Below are 12078 nucleotides of genomic sequence, written 5' to 3'. Positions count from 1 at the left end.
GGGGGAGGGTGCGGAGTTTAAGACAGTAAATACGGTGAAATATTTTGCACTGCAAGAAACAAATGGCTTTGAGAATGTCAGAAGTGCTACATGGACGACTACATAATTGTGCATCAATGTGAATTTATAATGGTTACAAAAAAAAGTAATAAAATTTGTGAGAAAAAAAAAATACCTTGATAAAGCCCGCGAGTTATGAGGCTTAATTCTACAGAACTGATTCTTACTGTTTTCCCAGAATTCCTGGAGTAAGGGAGGCATGGTTGTGCTCCCTGTATCCCTGCCCTAGGCCCCCAATCAGACGAGCTACAATCATAAGTGAATTGAAGTCCTCCAGCTCTAATCAAACAAAAAACAAATGGGCCTCCCAATCAGCTGTGCACCCTAGTGTGAGGTCTGGAATGCTGAAAGTCTAGTCCTGACTATGCTAGGTGGGTGCTGGAATAAATCCCTGAGCACCCTGTTCAGGGCTTCTTCTTGAACCCTGATACCTCTGTCATACCAGTCCATAAGTACTCAGGGAAAGGGCTTAGCCCTTTAGCTCTCCTTCTCGCCAACACCCTCTTCCACTCTGAAACGACATGTAAATACACCTATTTGTGAGAGACTGCATGAGAAGCTCACTATAGACCTTGTGAAGAGGTGGGGGGAGGAAGTCTCCTGCCTCCAGATAACCCGGCACCAGGCAACAACAGACATCGTTCCCACAGACAGGCAGATTTGTTGATTAGATATAACAGGTTGCAGTTTATTGAAGTTAATATCATCACTCTTGACACCATAAGTCAATCACTTTAACTACTCAGAGGCAGTAGTTATTTTTACTGTTCTGCAACACGCTACAGCGCAGGAGTTAAGCGTTGCAGAATCTATGTTATCCTTGCTACCATTTGACTTTTCTCTCATGGCCTCAGAGACCATGTCTGGGATGCAAGTGGTGTATCCGCTTTGTGGCTACCACCTAACCTCTAGCGGACTTCCTTGCACAGCTCATGCTTTGCCTCTATGGCTCCCCATTTGCTCCAGTGTCCAACCCCTGCCCTTTAAGAGCATGGATTGGCGAGGAGATGTTTCTGTGCCCCATCCTTGCCAACCTGCTGTCTGGGTATGATATGGCCATGATTTAGGCCCTCTGGTGGGTTACACTAGCCCCCCCGCACCCCCCCCCCCCCCCCCCAAGGACGGCTCTGCAGATAGGACCTGCACTCCGTCTTGCTGTGGCATGCCCTAGTATCATTAAAACAGGAAATTATTATTACTACCTGTGATATACCATGATTCCTTTCACTGTCGAACACCAATAACCCCTCTGACTTCTACTTTCCTACTCTCCCATTCTCTTCTACCCTGTCGTGACCCCTGTGCACTTCATGTGCCCTTCCTCGCTACCTGGCAGTAAGATGTGGAAGGTAAGCAACCCACAGCACATTATAGTGCTATTTAGTGACATAGTAACCTTTTGAGGAAGATCACTCTGCCTACAAGGCCTCCTTCTCACCCCCTGAATCATCACCCCCCACCCCACCCCCCCACCATCCCCCCCGCCCCGCCCCCATACCACCACCCCAATCTTTCCCCGGTCTTGTCACTTTTTTTGCATGTCTACTGTTCCCTGTTAGATCATTGTTACATATGCACATGGTTTGTAACCAGTAATTCTACCCCCCCCCCCCCTCCAGAGCTACCGATATGAGAGTTACCAGTAACTCTGAGGGTGGAGGATTACAAGGAAATTCTCATTTCTCGTGATCTTGTGACGTTTCACCTGGAGAGTTCACTCCTAGTAGCGGATTCTGGTGTGACTAGTAGCAGGAGTTACCGGACATGGGGAAACTCGCAATAGGGACCTTAGTGAAGGGAGGTGGCTTTTGGGTTGTCTAATGGGTGAGGCAACATAATATAAAAAGGAGGTTCACAGGACAGTAAACTTCTTTTTTTGTTTTCTGGATTTTCTTTTAACTCCAAGACTTTAGCAGGTGATCAGATGAGCTGTTATCGCCGACCAAGTGGGAGGTCACATCCGTTGTGTTTGCCCGGCGCTGTACACCTGGAGCTGAGTACACAGAGCGCCTCGGCATGAAGGCATTCCGTTTCTGCACCTGCCGCGCCTGACATGCTCGTCTACTTCCTTCTTCCGCGTGTCGCAGCGTTTGATCGAGCACTGAAGTTTGCCTGTCCAATGACGTCCTGTGGTCGTCTTAAGTTTCGCACCATTTAGCACATCTGTCTTTAAACTAGGGCATCACGTAGGACTGGCACGGATATCAGACCAGGAAATGGTTTGGTTGCGATTACATACAAGATTAAAATGCCGCAGTGGGAGGGCATGCAGAGTAAACACCGTTAGGATAACGTCGTCCTTCCGTGCAAATAAAGAACTTCCCTTCGCCCCCGTGCATTCTGGCATTGTGTGAGCATGCTCAGGTGCAAAGAGGCCTATGCAGAATTTCTCAGCGTCTGTAACCCACCCACGAGGTGGCAGCCAATTGGTGCTGAAGAACCCGGACTCTCGGACTGCACCTTTATGCGAGTGGGTGTGTTGATGGTCCCATCCAAAATGGCAGCCAAGGATGAAGGCGTGCAGTGACAGGATTAGTTCATGCGCACTATATACCATGGCCTCTGGGAGAGTCTGAGGTCCCACAAGTGAGTAAACGCACCCAGTCTCTCTCTTTAGCCATTCATGTCTCAGAGTCATGGACCGAATGGGTTCTTGGGCAAATCTGCAGCTCGGTTACATTGCTTTGCAAACTCTCGGTGAACACTCAGCAGGCCAGTGCGAACCTTAAACCACACTTCTCTTTTTTAGCAACATAGCACACATTGATGTTTTCTGTAGATGCAACCGCGCAAGCACATGCTGTGCAATAGCTTTTTGCTTTTCATGGCGTTCTGACCCCACATCGCTGGAAATGTGTGATTTCTAAGACATCACTGTGGTACTATTTGTTAGACCTGATTTCAGTCCCAGCTTGTATGAATATGCGTCAGATTTTCAAATATACCATTCAAAACAGCTCCGGTACCGGCAGGCAGGTTGCAATATGTGACACAACACAGGTGACTGCAGACAAAGTAGACCTTCTGAGACTGAATCTTCTGGGTCACTGTGGTTTGATAGGCTTTATGGAGGCTGCACGCCTGGTCTATAACTGATGGCTAAGAAAGGCCATAATATAACCGTGGACTATCAGCTCACCTTTTATGTTTAAATGGTAATTGCTTCATTGAGACGTTTTCCAAGAAGTATTCCAGGGGAGAGCAATGTGTGCGAGGACAGGTGCACTGCAAGGTGCTCATCGGTAAATACAAGGATTCCACGGCGCCTGTCCGAATAAAGAAGTAATTTAAAATCTTGAGCTGCGCGAGAATCATGAAAAAAGATTCAATGTATTAATTCGAAATTGGTGCTTACAATGCTGAAATGAAACTTCTACAAGGGAGCTAACCTACTGTTCATGTAGAGGATCGAATACATGTTCAAATTTGTATAATGAGGTCGACATTTGGACGTTCGAACTAGACTATACATATAAACAGCTAGAAAAGATATTGCAGTTTACATTATGATTTTCATTAGTAATAGTAATTATATATATGACCTGTGTACCGAAAGGTAGCTTTCTGCCAAATTTGGTGTAATTCCGTCCAGCGGTTCGGGCTGCAGACGTGTATAAAGGTCCTATGGGAATTAACATGGGAAACAGAACTTATTTCAACCCCTCCTCTTATTTCTCTCCCCCACTTGACGGATCACCTTGGAATGTGCAGTGCGCAGCAAGAATCACAGCAACACTTTTTTGGAATAATTTTGTGACGCTTCATCAAACTGTGCCAAAGATATAGGCATGTCAAAAAACTCTTTTACTATGGAAACATGGTCTGAACTATAACTACCTGGTAGGTATATATTACCTAATGGAGTCACCGGTAAGTAGGTATTTATAGGTACAACCTAGTTTTCAATGAAAAAGCATTTTTTTGATTTGAGCATCTTTGACACAGTTTGATGATTCTTCCCTAATTTTTCCAAAAAAGTGTGTCCAAGAATCTTGTTGTGCATGGAAAGTTTTGGGGTAATCTGTGAGGTGGGGATGGGGGTAAGAAAAATGGGGTTAAAAAAAGTGCTTTTCCCTTGTTAATTCCCAAAGGAGTTTTAAACACAACTACAGCTGCCCAAACTGCTGGACACAATTACACCGAATTTGGCAGAAAGGTAGCTTTTGTTCCGTAGATTACTATTTTTTTTATTTGGTGTAAATCCGTTCAGAAGATTTCATGGTATGAAAGGGGAAAGAAATGTGTATATCGAGGGCTGCGGATCCAAGGAGATCTTCTGCTGAGATCTGATTGGCCGTCAACACTTCAAACAAGAAGTGTTGCTGCCATTTTGGGACTCGACTTCAGCTGAGGCAACAAAAAAAGTTTTAAAAAAAAGAAAAGGGGGCAGGTTATGTTTACCCTACACCCCTAGTCTTTGTCCAAGGGTCCCCCTAAGACCTTTCAAGGCTAAAAAGCATTAAAAAAAATAGCGGATAACTCCACAGCTGGATCTGCAGATTTCTCAATTAAGTAATTTTTTTTAAATGGTTCCCTGCGTCACTGCATGCTTCGGGCCCCGGGTGGGCCAGGTTCCAGGGTCATTGCAGCCTTATAAAAGGAGAGGGTGCATGGGGACCACCTCCTAGGGCTTTTAGTAGCCCCAGGACCCCCACCTCCCCAGGGCAAAATAAAATTATAATAATGGGAGGGTGGGTACTCCAGAACCCCCCAGCCTTGGAGACCGCCACCACCCTGGGGCAATACACTTTTAAAAAAGGTAGGCGGGGCTGCACGGCCCTTCAGTGCCCTGGGGACTGCCGCTTTCATGGGGCAATAAAGTTTTGAATACAGTATGTGGGGGCTTCGTGGCCTCCCAGCACCCCAGGGAACACCCCCACCCAGGGCAATACACTTAATTAAAAATGTGGGAGGCCCCCTGCACCTCAGTGACTGCCACCTCCCCAGGGCAATAAATGTAAGTATGCGGGGGGTGCGCCACCACCACCTCCTCAGGGTGATATAAATAAATATAAGGAGGGAGGTCATGTGGCCCCCCTCCGGAAGCCCAATATGGCCCTGGGACATCACCATCTCCCAGGGCTGGCTCCTGCTACCTCCTAAGGTGCTCACCCTCAGGAGATAGCTGTTTGCTTTTCTTTGGCAGGAGCTGACAGTTTTCACCAAGGAAAGGCAAACATAACTCTGCTTTCAGCAAGCAGGAACTGTCAAGCAGCTCCCACTTGCTGAAAGCGGACTCCAACATGCATGCAGGAAAAAGTGATGAAATCATTGCTCCCACATGCAGGGAGTTGCTATTTAAAGCAACTCCCTGCATGCAGGAGCAATTCTGGCTCCCGCCCGCAGAAGATGGGTGCCATTGGAACCGCGGGGGCCTTGAGCTCTCCCTGCGGTCCCCATAGGTTTTCATCAGTGGCATTAGCACAGTTGAATATATATGGCCTGGTCCCTGTGCATGGGGTCCAAGAGGCCGAAATAGGCCTAGAGATGGGGGCTACGTGGTCCCACTTCCTTTAATAAAATAAGTATTTGGCCCTAGGGAGGTGGTGGTCTCCGGGAGGTCCTTGTAGTCCCCTCTTTAAACATTAATAGAATAGCCCCGGGAGGTGGTGGTCTCTGGGACACGGGGGTGGGGGAGGTGTCTGCGCACCTCCCTTCCATAGTTTTTGAAATGTAGCCCTGTGGAGATGGCAGTCCCTGGGGCAATGGGGGGGGAGGGGAGGTTCTTTGCGCCCCCCCATATATTTTTTTATGTTGTCCTGGGGAGGTGGTGGTCCACGGCTCCCGAAGGTGTCTGTGTGGCCCCCCAAAATTAGATTTTTTATTATGTAGCCCTGGGGAGGTGGTCGTCACCGGAGTCTGGGGGTCTGCGCAGCCCCTTTCATTACTTTTTATTATGTAGGCCCAGAAATGTGGTGTTTCCCCGGGGCCCTGGGGGAGGGCAGTGTGGCCCCCTAAATATATATATTTAATGTTGCCCCTTTAAACTCCAAACCCCTTCATTTATGCATGGTGCGGGGTTTGGAGCTTAAAGGGGGGGTTGACCGCAGTGCCCTGTGACCAACACCTGCCATGCATGGCTGAAGGATGTGCTTGGTGTGGGGTTGGTGTGGTTATAGGGGGTTGGCCTTAGGGGTGGTTATAGCATGGTTTGTGCGGCCAACCCACATCATGCACAGCCTTTGTGGTTATAGGTGGGTTGGCCACAGGGCCTGATTGCAGACTAGGCCCTGCTGCCAACCCCCATTAGGTGGTTATAGGGGGTTGCTGCCAACCCCCATCGTGCATGCGGTTGTGATTAGATTAACATATAGTAATTAAAATTACTTTATGTAAAAAAAAAACCAGAGAAATCCACTGAAAAATCCAAAGGTTACCGGGACATTATAGTTTCTGAATTTACTCATACAAAACCTTAAAAATTCACCAGTTATAGTTATTTCAAGTAACTATAACTCATGCCCTAAGGTAACTATAGCTCGCATCCTCGGCATGCACTGCTAAATACCCCAGATATTGCAGCACTCATGACATCTTTTATAACATCATTGATAATATCACTGTAACATTTGCTGTACGATTATTCATAAAAAAACTGCATGGCGGGGGTGCGAGATATAGTTACCTTAGGGCACAAGTTATAGTTACTTGAAATACCTCTAACAGGTGAATTTCTAAAACAAAGGTTAACAGGATGTTATTGTTAGGAAACAGAATTTTTAAAAAACGTTTACATTCACTAAAAAAACAAAGGTTAGAAGGATATTAGATTTTACAAACACAAAACCATAGAAATTAAGCAGTTATAGTTATAGTTATCTCAAGTAACTATGACCCGTGCCCTAAGGTAACTACAACTCACGCCCCCGCCATGCACAGTTTTGTCATCAATAATTTGACAACAAATGTTGCAGTGATATTATCAATGATGTCATAGATGTAATGAGTGATGTAATATGTGGGGTAATTAGCAGTGCATGGCGAGGGCACGAGTTATAGTTACCTGAAGTCGCAAAGGCTGAATTTCTGTAGTTTCCTGTGTGTAAATTCTGAGCCTAACTATAATGTCACAGTAACATTAGTTTTTAAGTGAATTTGTAAGGCTTTTTAAATTCTGTTCCCTAACTATAACATCCCTGTAACCTTTGTTTATTCAGTGAATTTCTAGTTTTTTTTTTAGCTTAAGTATTATTTAAATACTATATGTTAATGTAACTGCAAACGCGCATTGACTTTGGCCATGCCGAGAGGGGGTTGTTCACAGGCCAGGCCCTGTGGCCCACCCTCCAAGGGCAGCCAACCCGGGCCAATTTTGGCCCGGGGACGCTATCCCCCAGGACCTGGCACATTTTGTGGGGGAGGAGGACACATGTCACCCTCCCTGAGCCACTTTTGGCACCAAGGACCCTATCTGCTGGGGCCCAGCCATATTCTAAAGGAGGGCACACAGCTCCCCTACCTGGGCCAATTTTGGCCCTGTGGACCCCATCCTCCTGAGTCTAGCACCTTTTTAAATGGGGGAGAAGGCACCAGCCCGCCCTCCCTGGGCTGATTCCAGCTCCAGGACCCCATCCCTTGGGGCCCAGCCTGCAAATGGTGGTTCCCCTTAGTGTCCACCCAGGGCACCCACCATATCTTGATTGAGGGCCATGTCCTGGGGGTTGAGTTCTCCAAGGCCAAAATCCCCATGACATTGACAAAGTTTTGTCCTCATGCATGGGTGAGAATCATTGATATATTGTTGATTAGCATTTTACTCCTGAATCTTTAATGTATATAGAGTCTTTATATAAACTTTTACACAAGGGAATTAATATCACCTGGAGTAAGTGCAAAAGTGAAATATTCTTATTGCAACATAAGTTGTAGGAGCATTAATCTGGAATGTGCAGGCCTTGTTTTAAATGTATCATGTTTTTTGGTACTTTACCCTATATGTAACTATAATGCCCTTTTTATAACTAGAGTGAGGTTTGAAAAGCATTGATGATAAATTTACAATCTCTTTTAATGATGTGGTAAATCGAAAATGTGATTCAATCAAAAGAAGTGTTGCTCAGTGAAATAAAAAAAAAAATGACGGGGAAAGTTAGAGTTGTATAAAGCACATGTTGTGATGCTTTGTATATTGGCAATAGCATTTTGGATCACGAAAAGCAACAAGGAGAGATGTTGTCGTAATCGTTTAGGTCACAGGAAGTAATGTGTTTGGTCTAGTTTTTAAATGGAGGGTGGTGGTATGGAGGGATGTTTCCCTTTAAATGGACACTCTATTTTGCGCTACTCTATGGCCCAGTTGAAGGCTCTGGACAAAACGTTTAGGTTAACGTTTCTTTGTACCATACACTTTGGTGGAAGACATGTTTGATAACAAAATAAAATTAAAATAAACAAGTTTTTTTGAAAAATACCAGATTGTGCAGTTTTCCTGACTGAGCCTGAGAGTGATGTGGTGAGAAGAGGCTCGAGACCTGAGTGTTATCTATCTATCTATCTATCTATCTATCTATCTATCTATCTATCTATCTATATATATATATATATATATATATATATATATATGAATGGATTTATGCCAGATTACAAAAAGAGATCTTTCTGGACCAAGATTTAGCTTTCTGTCATATTTGGTGTAATTTTGTACAGAGTTTCGGGCTGTAGTTGTGTCTGAAATCGCTATACGAATCTCTATGGGAAAAATGTGTTTTGGGGCCCCACATTTTCTCAGCCCCCACTTGACAAATCACCCCAAAACTTTCCACACAGCAGCTGAAGTGAGTGGCAAAATAGTTCTGAAAATTTAATGACGATTCATCAAATGACGTCTTATTAGCAAAGCAAACAATCCTATAGAAACTAGGCCCTAACTATAACTAGCAACCCCCAGTAGGTTATATATATTCCAGATCTTGGGTGCTGTCCCAGAAAACGGGTTGGTAATTTGGGTTGGTGTGGGGAATAGAATTAGACAAACTGTTGTAAATATTTAATGTAGGAAAGCTAGTGAGTAAGGCCATTTCATAGTCCATTTTGGAGTTATGAAATGCCATTGAACATTTCTGTGATGTTGTCAGCATGATCTATTAACAAGAGCGTGTTGTCAAGTACTAACAAATATAGACCTAGTTCCTAAAGGGTTTGAGTTTAGTGTCCAGTCATTGGCAGGTGTCAGTTTGTTGTTTGGCCCAGTGAGGAACAACCCAATTTGGTCCGGATTTTGCTTCAAGGTTTAAGATTAAGCTTTAAGACTGTTTTAAATTATTATTGAATCAGACCCCAAATCCTGCCGCCTGGAATTGGATTTTGGATCGACAATGAGATCTAAAGCCAGTGCCTTTTCTGAGAAGTAGCTATTCAACACTGTAGTAAAGAAAAAAGAAAACGCAGTCACTCGCTGATTTTTTATATGAAGCATTCCTAGTTCAAGCAAAATCTGTCAAACAATCAGTTAGGGTGGTTGGATTCTTTCCTTCAATCCAGTGTGATTTGACATGCTCTCAGGTGCTGGCAAGATGATTTCTACAGCCACTCCACATCTTTATTTCATTTATTTGTAGACATTTTTTACATCAGGCGCGCTCCCACAAAATGCAGTATAATTAATATTAAAACATTAATATGGAGAAAAAGTTCAGGAAAACCGAAAAATATAAATTGTTAAAGACTGAGCGTAAGCACTGAACTCCCATTGCACCCCAGAACTTGCCCCCGACGAGGGTAGATAATTCCTTATTCTTGCATTTGGACTCATCACCAAAGGATTAATGGCTGTCATAGTCGGGTCAAAAGAACCTCCAGTAGCTAGTGAGACTGGATGGTTTCAAGACAGATAAACCCTCATTGGTTTAAAATTCCTAAACACTTTTGCTTATTGGATCTGATATTCTATAATCATCCGGTACAAATCATATGCTTTCATTATAGTTAACGCGTCACTAATGTGTTCCTGCAACCGTACTAATCACACCCATTGCGAAGCATAAGTGAAAGATTTGTCTTTTGGCATAATGCAGAAGAACCAAATGTTGTCAAGATTGAGCTTTAAGATTTAAGATTAACTTAAACGTCAATGCAAATTGAAAAGGATCGTCAAAAATGCACGTTATCATTAAATTTGTGAAACTATCGCACACGTAATGTGGGAGTCAGTGGCGTAACGAAACTTCCCTGCAAAGTCCCTGGAGGGGGGGCCCTCACCTTGGAACCAGTAAGGGGCCTGGCTCATGTGCAGTGTAGTGTGGTGAAGGGGCCCCCTTGGGCTCGGGCCCTCCAAGCCCCCCCCGCACCGCAGGGGCTGTAGGGGCCATTGTTACGCCACTGGTTGGAGTATAATTTCTAAGCTCTGAGCATTGTTGTTGTAAAACATTTGATCCCTAGTTATCCTAAAGTGAGAAAAGGGTAGGTTTTATGCTTACATTCACAGTTCATTTCACAATACCACACAGTAAATGTATCCCCAAAATAGTAGCTGTGTTTAGTATTCTTATTATTTAATTTATATCATCTCAGTTGTGCCTGAATCAATTCATACAAGTGCATTTGGGATAGTTACTATTTTTCAGTCACTTTAAAGTGATTTACCGTCTTTTGGGATTATATATTCGAGTTTTATGGTGATATGGTGATTTTCTATCAATTTGTTGATTACTTTCTCATTTTCAACTTTCTTTTGGGTCTGGTACCAGAATGTCATCAATGCAACATCATCCAGCAAAAATATTGCAGCCAAAAAATTGACTACCACAATATCATCAGCGTAGAAATGTGTACATAGGTAAAGCTAGGTTTACTATACTTAACTCCACATATATGTACTTTTTCAAGCAACACAATTAGTGAGTTAAGAATTGTAAATCAGTACTTACTGATATAGATTTATTTTCACATTTCTGCAGTCATAGTTTTGGCTATGGTATCCTTGTAGGATGATATTATTATAAGTGATATTACAGCATGCAAAAAGAGGGTGGTAGCACACTGCTTCACATCTCATCACTCGGGTCCTAATTCACAAAGGGCCTTTGCACTCGTCGTGGAGGCCCCGCGGACACGGGGGAGTGTCTACAATTAGGGTGAAATCTCTGCAGTGAGAATTCTCATTACGGAGATTCACTCACAACTGCAGGGCCTCCACCACGAGTGCAGAGGCCCTTTGTGAATTAGGCCTTCAATTTGCCCCAATGCATCATGGTAAATGCAGTGCATGATAACACTTACTGTATGTACCATGATGCATTGGGGCAAATTGAGTGCTGGGATGTTAGACAGTGTGCTCCTACCCTCTTCTGTTTGAAAAGACTCCCTTTAGCTCCAGAGCTGACAAGCTTGTGTTGATGCACCTGCACCCGGTGAGTGGTACAGAGACCAAGGAAGACTTTGGGCACCATTTCCAGTACCCCCAAAACGAGTTGTTGCTATCTACTGATGAAGAAATGAATCCAGAAACACATGTCTAGAGTTGCATAGCACAGGCAGCACCAATACAGGTAAAACATTAAAGACTACTACTGAATTAAGAGTTATCATACGCTGCATTTACCATGATGTACTTGGGCAAATTGAGTGCTGGCATGAGAGGTAGTGTGCTCCCACCCACCTATTCCGACATACAACCTCAGAGATCGAACCAGCATTCTCTTAGCTTCAGCAATTTCTTCTGCTGTTTCTACTTGGATTGTAATTCTTGCTTTTGTGTTCAAAGTTTTCTTTGATTCTCAGACCAACATTATTTTCCATTTTTAATTTCTAAGTGGAACAAATTTAATTAACAATGCTCATGGTGAGGGCTTTGGAACTCTGCGGTCCTTTCTATGGCTGTTTCTTAAGCAACATTACCCCGTGAGACATTTTGCACAGGTGTTCTTGATTTTCCTGCATGGTCTCTTGTGAATTCAGGTGCCTTACGTGCATTTTCCAACACCTTCTTAACCCAGGATATGTAACATTTAATTAGCAAATAATCACCAACTTAATTCCCAATTACCTCTAAAGCCATTATTGTTTCTCTGTGTGTTTTTT

At 43.9% G+C, this 12078-nt stretch overlaps 1 protein-coding gene across 4 annotated transcripts in view; it reads left to right on the top strand.

The window, feature by feature from the left end:
* The window catches only part of RGS20 (regulator of G protein signaling 20), a 423936-nt gene that overhangs the window by 207354 nt on the left and 204504 nt on the right, over positions 1-12078 (top strand). Inside the window, exon 1 of one of the 4 annotated variants that reach the window (XM_069220176.1) lies at positions 2555-2646. The exons of the other annotated variants lie outside the window; for them this stretch is intronic. The gene's annotated coding sequence lies outside the window, so the exon portion shown is untranslated. Of the gene's footprint in view, positions 1-2554; positions 2647-12078 lie in introns of those variants that run through there. 4 annotated transcript variants of the gene reach the window in all.

The sequence above is a fragment of the Pleurodeles waltl genome, chromosome 2_2 (assembly GCF_031143425.1).
Source record: "Pleurodeles waltl isolate 20211129_DDA chromosome 2_2, aPleWal1.hap1.20221129, whole genome shotgun sequence".
NCBI lineage: Eukaryota > Metazoa > Chordata > Amphibia > Caudata > Salamandridae > Pleurodeles > Pleurodeles waltl.
The sequence above is the reverse complement of the archived record's forward strand: the minus strand, read 5'-3'. Positions and strand labels throughout refer to the sequence as shown.